The sequence below is a fragment of the Tupaia chinensis genome, unplaced genomic scaffold, assembly GCF_000334495.1.
Source record: "Tupaia chinensis unplaced genomic scaffold, TupChi_1.0 Scaffold000416_1, whole genome shotgun sequence".
In the NCBI taxonomy this organism is placed as follows: domain Eukaryota; kingdom Metazoa; phylum Chordata; class Mammalia; order Scandentia; family Tupaiidae; genus Tupaia; species Tupaia belangeri.
In genome coordinates this window covers 1,932,973-1,945,204 of record NW_006159921.1, presented here as the reverse complement: position 1 = coordinate 1,945,204, position 12,232 = coordinate 1,932,973, and the positions used below count along the sequence as shown (strand labels likewise).

Sequence of the window (12,232 nt, the reverse complement as noted above, 5' to 3'; positions counted from 1 at the left end):
TTTTTTGCTATAGGGCATGTGCGCTCGCCAGACAGAGAGAGACAGAGAGATAGAAAGCGAGAAATCACCCCCCAGGGGGGATGGCCACACCACAATCCCTTCTCCTCCATCCTCCTCTCAGGATCTTGGGCACGCACACACATGTGCCCAGCGTGAGTTTAAACCACCAGGTCCGGGACTCGAACTGTGGTCGACTATGTGGGAGTCCAGCGACATAGCCATTATGCTAACTGCTGGTCCCCTCCTGGTTGAGTTTTAAGCGAAGTTCCTTAGCATTTCTTTGATTTATTAAAGTTAAAACTGCTTTTCTTAAAATTACCAGCTGAACTTGCTATTGAAAGTAGGTAGATTATTTAAGAAATTGAGTGATCAATAAAATATGTGTGTGTGTGTGTGGGGGGGAAGGAATAGCAAACAACTGTAAACACCAGAGATAGTGTGGGAGGAGGGTGGGAAATGGCAGAGGGTCAGAAATAGGGGTAAAAGTTCCGCCGTTCTTCTTAGCCAGAAACCAGGTGGGAGAGAGGGCCAAGAACTACTGAGGCGAAGCACCTGTGGAATCCTCTCAGGATGAATAGTCATTGTTGTGTGAAGGTTTAAATTCAGCTGTTAGCATGAAACTTTCAGAACCTGTTGTAGAAAATGGAGAGACAGAAATGTCCCCAGAAGAATCATGGGAACACAAAGAAGAAATAAGTGAAGCAGAGCCAGGAGGTGGTTTCTTGGGAGATGGAAGGCCGCCAGAGGAAAGTGCCCAAGAAATGATGGAAGAGGAAGAGGAATTACCAAAACCTAAATCTGTGGTTGCACCTCCATGTGCTCCCAAAAATGAACATGCAAATGTAGTATTCATAGGACATGTAGATGCTGGCAAGTCTACCATTGGAGGACAAATAATGTATTTGACTGGAATGGTTGATAAAAGGACACTTGAGAAATACGAAAGAGAAGCTAAAGAAAAAAACAGAGAAACTTGGTACTTGTCTTCGGCATTAGACACAAATCAAGAAGAATGAGACGAGTGTAAAACAGTGGAAGTGGGTCGTGCCTATTTTGAAACTGAAAAGAAGCACTACACCATTCTAGATGCCCCTGGCCAGAAGAGTTTTGTCCCAAGTATGGTTGGTGGTGCCTCTCAAGCAGATTTGGCTGTGCTGATAATCTCAGCTAGGAAAGAAGAGTTTGAAACTGGATTTGAAAAAGGAGGACAGACAAGAGAACATGCAATGTTGGCAAAGACAGCAGGTGTAAAACACTTAATTGTGCTTATTAATAAGATGGATGATCCAACAGTAAATTGGAGCAATGAGAGATATGAAGAATGTAAAGAGAAACTAATGCCATTTTTGAAAAAAGTTGACTTTAATCCCAAAAAGGACATTAACTTTATGCCCTGTTCAGGACTGACTGGAGCAAATCTCAAAGAGCAATCAGATTTCTGTCCCTGGTACATTGGATTACCGTTTATTCCATATCTGGATAATTTGCCAAACTTCAATAGATCAGTTGATGGACCAATCAGGTTGCCAATTGTGGATAAGTACAAGGATATGGGAACTGTGGTCCTAGGAAAGCTGGAATCGGGATCTATTAGTAAAGGCCAGCAGCTTGTGATGATGCCAAACAAGCACAATGTGGAAGTTCTTGGGATACTTTCTGATGATGTAGAAACTGATTCTATAGCTCCAGGTGAAAATCTCAAAATCAGACTGAAAGGAATTGAAGAAGAAGAGATTCTTCCAGGATTCATATTTTGGATCCTAATAATCTTTGTCATTCTGGTCACCCATTTGATGCCCAGATAGTAATTATAGAGCACAAATCCATCATCTGCCCAGGATATAATGTGGCGTTGCATATTCACACCTGTATTGAGGAAGTCAAAATAACAGCCTTAATCTACTTGGTAGACAAAAATTCACGAGAAAAAAGTAAGACTCGACCTCGATTTGTGAAACAAGATCAAGTATGCGTTGCTCGTTTAAGGACAGCAGGAACCATCTGCCTTGAGACTTTTAAAGATTTCCCTCGGTTTTATCTTAAGAGATGAGGGTAAGACCATTGCAGTTGGAAAAGTTCTGAAACTGGTTCCTGAGAAGGACTAAGCATTTTCTTGATGACCCTGCACAAAATACTGTGAGGAAAATTGACTGCAAAGCCTACTTCACACCGCCTTCTCTTATTTTCTGCCCACTGATAACTCTCCCCATATTTTGCAAAAAGAAAATTCACAGCAAAAGTCCCACATTATGTCAGCTTTCTCATACTGAGAGCTCTGCTATGCCACTGTTGAATTTTTCCCAAGATTGCCCTACCCTTTCAAACTCTGCTTTCTTGGACAGACTTGGCAATAGCTTTATAAGTGATGTGGACATAGCTGCCTACAATAATGAAAATCTACAGGAAATTTTTTATTTTTCATTTTCCCCTTAGGCATATTGTGTCTATTTCCCCCAGGCAGAGAATTCTGAGTGTGTGAGTGTATGTGCACATGTTAAAAAGACAACTACCATGTTGATAAAATATTCAATTTAAACCCCCCCAAAAAAGAAATAGGGGAAAAATACATATACATACATGTATATATATGAAACTAGAAATAGAAAATTATTGATGATAACATGCATGATTAAGCCACTATGCAGTATATTCTGGATGGGAAATCACATTTTGTATGCTGTGATGATGCTCATGGAAATATGTGCAATGGGAAAACTATGTATGAATTTCAAAAAGTTTTTGTATCAAAATAAATTCATACTTTAATTGTAAAAAATAAAATAAAATAAAATTTAAAGGGGGGGGGGAAGGCATATGAAAAAATGCTCACCATCCCTAATCATAAAGGAAATGCAGATCAAAACCACAATAAGATACCACCTAACCCTGGTTAGAATGATGAAGGTTAAAAAAAATCAAAAAATGATAAGTGCTGCTCAGAATGTGGTGAAAGGGGAACTCCCTTACACTGTTGGGAATGTAAATTGGTCCAGCCATTATGGAGAACAATATGGAGGTTCCTCAAAGACCTGCAAATAGAACTACCATATGATCCAGCAATTCTACTACTGAGTATCTACCCCAAAAAGATAGAATGCTCAGCCAGAAAAGTGCTTGCAATTCTATATTTATTGTGGCTTTATTCATGATTGCTAAGACATGGAACCAGTCCAAATGTCCACAAACAGACGAATGGATTGAAAAGGCATGACACATATACTCCATGGAATACTATTCAGCCATAAAAAACAACAGGACCCTGGCATTTGATAGAACATGGAAAAATATGAAAGATTTATTGCTGAGTGAAGGAAGTCAGGCTATGAAAGAGAGATATTGTATGTCTCCATTTAACATATACTGCCTGTTCACACTCTGTGGTAGAGACTGAAAGATCAGAGGATATAGAAGCATGGAAAATAGTTATGGACACTGGAGATAGTGTGGAAGGAAGGTGGAAAAGGGGAATAGTGTAAAGGTAATTAGGGAGAAAGAGAGGTAAGGCATTTGTGGGACACAGAAATGGTTTATTACCTGTTGATGATGATGTGTATAATATTTTCAATTGGACTGGTCTGAGGTGTATTTTATGTTGGGTAAATTCTCTATACAAGCTAAATAATGTATAGCAATTGAATGTATAAAAATAAATTTAAAAGATACAAATTTTGAATACAAAATCAGCTAAATAAAATTAATATTTATAAAGAGAAAATAAATCACACATGCACAAATGTATGGCAAAGACACAGAAAAGGCACTTACCAAAGGCAGATGTAAAAACTTTAGAATCTGTGTAATAGCCTCAAGGTTAAAGTTGGGGAAAGCTGAATCTTTTTTTAAATATAATTTTAAAAATATAATTTTCCAGAGAGCATGCGCACTGACGAGAGAGAAAGAAAAGAGAGAGGGAAACTGAGAAAGCACCTCCCACACACTCCCCAAGGGGAATGGTTATGCTGCAATTTTTCCTCCCCCATTTCTTTCTTCTTTAGGGTTTTGGACACACATGCACATTCACCTGGTGTGTTTTTTTCAAGCTGCTAGTCTGAGACTAGAACCAGGCAGTCAGCCATATGGGACCAAACTGCCCCAACCACCATGCCACCAGTGGGCCTCACTGAGTATTTAGTTTAGGAAAAATAATCCACACCAATTGCCCAGGTAAGGTGAGAGACCACAGAGCTCTTAAGCTGTCATTAACTCCCATTTACTCTAGCATAAGAGTGACACTGAAAGGAGAAGAGGGAAGAGAAAACACATGTACATGCACACATAGAATAGAGACCCTGGAGAGGTGGGAAAGTGGTAAATCCAGATAATGAAGGTCTGGAAGAACCATTTCCTAGGCAAACTCCAACCATGAATGAACTAATCCCTGGTTATAATTTTTTTTCTCTTCTTTTTCAGATTGAGTAATTTTATTGATCTGTCTTCATGTTTACTGATTCTTCCCTCTTTCATTTCCACTGTGCTATTGTTACCTTTGCTGAATTTTTTATTTTCATTATTGAATGTTTTTTTGAGAGATTTCTTGGTATAGGGCATGCACACTTGCCAGAGAGGGAGACAGAAAGCGAAAAATCGCACCCTGGGGGGATGACCATGCCACAATTTCTTCTCCGCTCTCCTCTCAGGAGTCTGGGCATGCATTCATGTGCACCTGGCATGGGTTTTAAGCCACTGGGTCTGGGACTTGAACCACGGTCAACTACGTGGGAGTCCAGCAACGTAACCGTTACACCATCTCCTAGTCCCTCATTCTTGCATCTTTCAGCTCTAAAATCCATCTAGTTTTATATAGCTTTCATTTCTTTGCTGAGAACTACTAACTTTTCATGCATTTTGAGTGTTTACCACACAGATCATAGTTATGATAGTTACTGTTAAGTCTTTTATGACTTTAACATTGACATCATATCAGGATTGGTGTTTGTTGATTGTCTTTTTTTCTTGCAAGTTATTGAGGTTTTCTTTTTTTTTCTTTTCTTTTCTTTTTTATTTTTAACATTAATTTATCTATTTCATTGTGATTTTCGGGCTGCCAGGTCCAGGACTTGAACCATGGTCAGCCACACGAGAGTTCAGCACTTCAACCACCACACTACCTACTGGCCCCTGAAGTTATTATTTATTTATTTTTAATGTTGAATAATTTTGGATTGCATCCAGGGAATATTATATAATATGAGACTGATTCGTATAACACCCTTGAGAATGTAGAATTTGTTTCTTTCAGCTGTCATTAATGTTGTTAAAGCATTACCTACCTGTGTGAGGTGTTGGTGTGATACCAGAAGACTTTTTAAAGCCTTTGCAGTGCCATTAAGGTATGTGCCATGGGTGTACCACCTAGGAGTCAGTCTGGGACCTACCTCAATTCCCAAAGCCTTTGCTATATTGCTGCAAGTCCGTTCTACCCATGCATAGATTTAATAATCCCTTTCTTCAGGTGCCTTCTCTCTAGGATTACCTCCACATGGTAGGGCTGCTGCTTTTTTTTCTTTTCTTTTTTTTTTTTGTTTTGGACATGTGAGCTCACTGAAGAGAGAGAGTGAGACAGAGAGATAGGAGATAGAAAGCCAGAAATCATCCCATGGTAGAATGCTGCAATCTCTTCTCCATTCTCCTCTCCTTATGAGCCTGGTGTGAGTTTGTTTTGTTTTGTTTAGAGATTTTTGCTATAGGGTGCATGTGCTCACCAGACAGAGAGAAAGAAAGCAAGAAATCACCCCCCAGGGGGGATGGCCACACCACAATCCCTTCTTCTCCATTTTCCTCTCAGGAGTTTGGGCACACACATATATACGCCTGGCATGAGTTTTAAGCCTCCAGGTCTGGGTTTCAAACCGTGGTTGACTTCGTGGAAGTCCAGTGATATAACCATTATACCATCTGCTGGTCCCACACATGATTCTGTCTTCTACCAGCCCCTTTTCCTGGTGCTCTGGCCACCAAACCGAGGTCTTAGCTTCCCATGTATGGTTCTGTTTTTGGGGAAAAGTAGTGAAAGTAAACAGAGAAAAGTACAATGAAAGATTCTTCCCTCTGCCCACTCCAAGGTTTCAACCAGTAGCAATGGATGCAAAAAAAAAAAAAAAAAAAAATCAAGGAACTAACCAGCATATTGATTATTATTCAAGTTTTTACTCCTCTTCACAAACTGTCTGCTGTCATTTACTTCCCAGAGTTTTCAGATTTTAGTTTTTATTTGTAATAAGAGAGAAATTGGATGCCCAGGCCTGAGAGATAGCCAAAAGGGACGAATACAGAAGAGAGTTGAAGTAATCCCATTCCGGGATGGAGCTCCAGGCATGGGCTGTGTCTCAAGATGTTAGACGACATTCTGCAAAACAAGATGTTATTTAATTACTGAGTCAATGATTACTTATCGACCTTGTACCAGGAATATAACCTACAAAGAATGTCATGTATATTGTACACTATTCTTTATAGCTAACTCACCCACTGCTTATCCGGTTTAATTTGCAATAAACGGGCTCTGCTCTGGTGCTGTTTTGCCTCTGCTCCAAGAGAGCTTTAGCCCACCTGCTTTAACCTTTTCCTCACCTCTTTTCTCAATCCTTCAAGACACCCCACCTTCAAGCCCTGAATTTCTCACAGGGGACATGATTCACACATCTCTCTTCTGTTGTTTTTGTGTAGTATAGATAAATACGGTGACTTGCTTTCTGAGATGTACTGGTTTTGCACTATTTTATCCACACCTTCTAGTTTCTTTATCTCAGTTGTCTTCACCTGATCAATTTTGATCTCTCACCCAGCAGTTTCTTTTCAGTGTGGGATTCGTGTTGGAAGGAGGATCTGACTTTTCAGTTTTGAGAGTTCCTGTGACTACGGCTGTTCCAAGTCCCTTCGGAGTTAAACCCAGGCTTTTCACATTCACTCTGTATATTGAATTTGAAAGAACCACTTATGGTTTCAGGTGGGTTTTTTTTTGGTCTTTTTTTCATTTCAAATTTTTTTATACATTCAATCACATATTTACCTGGTGCTTATTTTTTATTTTCTTCTTATTCAGTCTGTCAGACACCCCATTGCATTTTGTCTGCCTAGGCCTTTATAGATGCTTATACAGAGTAGCATTTTATGCATGGATTTTCCTCACTTGCTTGTTGGGGTCCTTGGGGGTACTTTGTTAGTTTTATTGCCAGTGTTGCCCATGGATTTAAAGTTTACCATCTATTTCTCTTTTTTTCCCTGTAGCTTAATTCTTTTATTCTTGAGGGGTTTTTGTTCGTTTGTTTGTTTTGGAGAGGGATTTTTGCTATAGAGTGCATGCACTCAGTGGAGAGACAGAGGCAGAAAGTGAGAACTCACCCCCCGCCCCCATGGGCCCCATTCTGGCCATGCCACAACCTCTTCTCTTCCATTCTCTTCTCAGGATTTTTGGGCACTCATGAGCATGTGTCCAACATGACTTTCAAGCCACCAGGTCTGGGACTCAAACAGCAGTCAACCATGTGGGAGTCCAGCACCTTAACCACTATACTACCTGCTGGCCAAGAAAAGGTTAAGTGACTCTCCAAAGGACATAGAGTTGATTGGTAATAGAGCTGACTCCTGTGCACATGTCATCTGAACTCTGGTCCAGTGTTTTTGGTTTTTGTCAACTGAAATTTTCATTGAATAATTGTAGATTGACATGCTGTTGTTAGAAATAATAAAGAGAGCTCTATTATATATTTTGCCTATTTTTTTTCAACTGGTAACTGCTATGGTTTGAATGTGTTTCCCCCAAATTAATGTGTTGATATTTAGTTACGGTTGTAATGATATTAGAAAGGTGAAAACTTGGGGCCAGCAGTTGGCGTGGTGGTTAAGGCACTAGACACTCCCTCATGGCCAACCACAGTTTGTGTCTGGGACCTGGTGGCTTGCTTTCTCACTGTCCTTGTCTGTATGTGTCTCTCGCTGGTCAAATTAAATGAATGAATAAATAAAATTAAATAAATAATTCTAAAAAAAAAAAGGTGAAAACTTCATCTGACTATGGTGTTGAAAGGCAGTGATTTTGGGAGGTGATTAAGATTATGATAATCAGAGTGTGGCCCCATGATTAAATCCTGGTGGGTTTATAAAGAGAATAAGGAATTACACAGACACATGGACACAGACATGATTGCTCTTGCTCTGTCTCGCCTTTGCATGTTATCCACCAGCAAGAAGACCCACAGAAGATGTGGTCCCTTGACCTTGGACCTTTACAATCATGAACTAAATAAATCTCTGTTCTTATAAATCACCCGGCTTCCAGTATTCAGTTATCAAGCAATAGAGAACATATGAAACTGGTAATATTTTGTAAAATTAGTGTGTGAGATCATATCTAGGATATTGACATTGTTGCTGTCTTGATATGGGGATTTAGAGATAATAGAAGACTAGGCTACTGGCACCACTGTTATTTTCCCAAAAAACATCCCAGGGAAATTTGGTGCAAATGAATTTAAAAAAATGAAAGAAATTCTGAGATAGTCAGAGGACTCCAAGATAATGACAGACCTTTATGATTTTAGGAGAAAGAATCAACCCACCTGTAAAGACAAAATCCTGACTGGCTTTCGTCTTTTCCAGAACAGCGTTTAATTTTGTAAGACAATGAGGAATGTCTATACAGTCCTCAGGAAGAGAGCAAATTTTATGCTATACTCACATCCAGACAAACTGCCATTCAAATATAAAGTAAACATATTTTAAAATATGCAAGAATGTTGGGCCGACAGATGGCGTGGTGATTGAGGCGTTGGATTCTCACATGGCCAAATCTTGTTCAAGTCCTGGCCCTAAGGCTTGCATTTTCTCTCTCTCTCTCTGGTCAAATTAAAATAATAATAATAATAAATAAAAAGAATTATTTTAAAAATATGCAAGAATGGGACCAGCAAGTGGCATGGTGGTTAAGGGGTGCTGGACTCCCTCGTGGCCGACTGCAGTTGGAATCCTGGACCTGCCAGCTTACTTTTTCACTTTTCCCCTCTCTCTCTCTTGCTCTCTCAGTCTGTCCCTCTCTTGCCAAATTCAAATAAATAACATAAAAAATAAATAAAGTTAAATGAAAAAATTCTTTTAAAAATGCAAGAATTTATAGAATATGTTGTCATTCAGTTCTTTTGAAGAAAATACAGGCAAAAACTTTAGTCTATCAAAAAAAAATGAGGGAACCAGCAGTTAGCGTAATGGCTATGTCGCTGGACTCCCACGTAGTCGACCGCGGTTCGCGTCCTGGACCCGGTGGCTTAAAACTCACGCTGGGCGCGTGTGCATGCATGCCCAAGATCCTGAGAGGAGAATGGAGGAGAAGGGATTGCGTCGTGACCATCCCCCCTGGGGGTGATTTCTCGCTTTCTGTCTCTATGTCTCTCTCTGTCTGTCTGGCAAGCGCACGCGCCCTATAGCGAAAACCTCTCAGAAAAAAAAAAAAAGAATTATTTGTGAGAGTCCAGTGCCCTTAACCACCACACCGCCTGCTGGTCCCATAAAGAATAAATTAATTAGTTAATATTACTATACCAACTAAGAAAATTGTATAATTAAAATTGGATAATAGGATGGAAGAGAGGAAAGAGAGGTGGGAGAAGGGAACTTAGCAATATTCTTAAGTTTGAATATGGCTAAAACAGCAGTGGCGGCCGCAGCTCTATCATAGTTTATGTTTCTGGTGAGAAGAGAGGGGAGTCTTTCTCAGGTGTATTTTTTCTAGTATAGCACCTTTCCACCGTTCCACTTAGGTCAGCACCTTGTGAAGGTTGGAGGAATCGCAGAACTGTCAAAAAGAATAAGACTAATTTTGTGGGTAGATGAACCAAGAGGTTCCAGCTTTAAAAGGCCTTGATCAGCTATCTGTTGAATGTTCTGTTTCTGGTTCTAGTTTGAAGCATTAAGAAGGATAAGACATCAGTTTGAAAAGACTCCCTAGTAGGGCAACATGAATTCTACTAAAATTGAAGCAAGAATAAACATCAAATTTATGGTAAAGCTTGGGTGGAAGAATGGTGAAATCATTGATGCTTTTCAAAAAGTTTATGGGGGCAATGCGCCAAATAAATCAGAAGTTTACAAATGGATAACTCATTTCAAGAAGGTATGATGGGGACCAGCAGTTAGTGTAATGGCTATGTCACTGGACCCCCCTGTGGTCAACTGCAGTTTGCGTCCCAGACCCGGTAGCTTAAAACTCACACCGGGCGCGTGTGCATGTGTGCCCAAGATCCCGAGAGGAGAATGGAGGAGAAGGGATTGCAACGTGGCCATCCCCCCTGGGGGGTGATTTCTCACTTTCTGTCTCTCTGTCTCTCTGTCTTTCTGGCGAGCGCACGCAAAGTATAACAACAAAATAAATAAATAAAATAAAGAAGGGACGATGATATGATGTGAAAGACAATGCCTGCAGCAACAGACCATCCACATCCATTTGCAAGGAAAAAATTAATATTGTTTGTGTTCTAATTGAAGAAGACTGATGCTCGACAGCAGAAACGATAGCCCACACCATAGACATCTCAGTTGGTTCAGCTTACATGATTCTGACTGAAAAATTAAAGTTGAACAGACTTTCTTCTTGGTGGGTGCCAGAATTATCCCACCCAGATCAACTGCACACAAGAGGTGAACTTTTAGTGGAAATTTTAAACAAATGGGATCGAGATTCGGAATCATTTGTTCAAAGAATTTTTTTAAACAAATTATTTAATTTTATTTATTCACTCATTTATTTTAATTTGGTCAAAGAGAGACACACAGAGAAAGAGAGGAAGAGAAAGTGAGTTAGAAAGCCACCAGGTCCAGGACTTGAACCATGGTCGGCCATGTGGGAGTGTCCAGCGCTTTAACCACTATGCTACCTGCTGGTCCCTGTTCAAAGAATTTTAACAGGAGTTACCAGTACAGTCCTGAAGATTGCACAATCCGAGCAGTGGCTACCAAGAAGTTGAAGTGATCCAGTCAAGAGCAAAAATCTTCTTAGTGGGATGTTTTAAAGAAATGTTGCTTATTTATTTTATGGAAACCAAGAAATTATTAATTCATGCACATCGCAATTTGAGAAAATCATCCAAAAGTTTAGTAGAAAAGCACGTGGACAAGCTTCACAGAATGTCCTCCACCACCAGTGCTTCTGCTCCTTTCTCTCAGCCCACCAAGGGTATTTTTGGGAGAGGTTCATTGGGAAATCTAGGTTCCGTACCTTGCAGTCCTGATTCGACTCCTTCTGACTTTTGTTTCCTAATCTTAAAAAATATATATTTGAAGCATACCCATTTTTCTTCAGTTACTAATGTGATAAAGACTACATTGACATGGTCAGATTTCCAGGATCCTCAGTTCTTTAGGGATAGACCAAATTACTGGTATCGTTTCTTTCTTTAAAAAGTTTCTTTAAATTAATAAAGCTTATGTTAAGAAATAAAGTTTAGGGACCAGCAGTTAGCGTAATGGCTATGTCGCTGGACTCCCACATAGTCAACCACGGTTCGCGTCCCGGACCCGGTGGTTTAAAACTCACGCCAGGCACGTGTGCGTGTGTGCCCAAGATCCTGAGAGGAGAATGGAGGAGAAGGGATTGCAGCATGGCCATCCCCCCTGGGGTATGATTTCTCGCTTTCTGTCTCTCTGTCTCTCTCTGTCTGTCTGGCAAGTGCACGCGCCCTATAGCAAAAACCTCTCCAAAAAAAAAGAAAGAAAGTTTATATTTCTTATTTTTATCTTTTAATTCCAGTTGTCCACAAACATTTTGAAGTCCTCTTGTATTCTACCTTTTGTCAAATTACTCATGGAGGACCAGCCCCGTGGACTGATGATCGAGAGAACTGGATCCCACATGGTTGGCAGGTTCAAATTTCAACCTCTGGCAATTAAAGAAAGAAAGAAATCTGAACCACTTTGTTATATATATTAAGACTGTCATTTATCTCATTTAAATTGATAATGAAGACTTTCACCCATTATAATGCTAGCTTTGAGTTACAAAGATACAGTCTGTTTACAGATTCAGAAAAGGACAAATTAATAAATTCAGAAACACAGTAAAAATTTTTTTAATATAGGCAGTCAAAGATATTGTCTCAAGAAAAAAAAAAAAAGGGACCAGCATAATGGCTATGTCGCCGGACTCCCATGTAGTCCACCATGGTTCAAATCCCAGACCCGGTGGCTTAAACTCATGCTGAGTGCGTGTGCATGTTTGAACAAGATCTCGCGCGGAGAATGGAGG

The 12,232-nt window shown here is 39.9% G+C and overlaps 1 protein-coding gene and 1 pseudogene across 1 annotated transcript in view; one reads left to right on the top strand and one right to left on the bottom strand.

Moving 5' to 3' along the window:
• Nucleotides 1–12,232, bottom strand: part of SKA2 (spindle and kinetochore associated complex subunit 2) — a 1,094,818-nt gene that overhangs the window by 34,590 nt on the left and 1,047,996 nt on the right. The window lies entirely within an intron of this gene.
• Nucleotides 561–2,243, top strand: LOC102482693 (eukaryotic peptide chain release factor GTP-binding subunit ERF3A pseudogene; annotated as a pseudogene).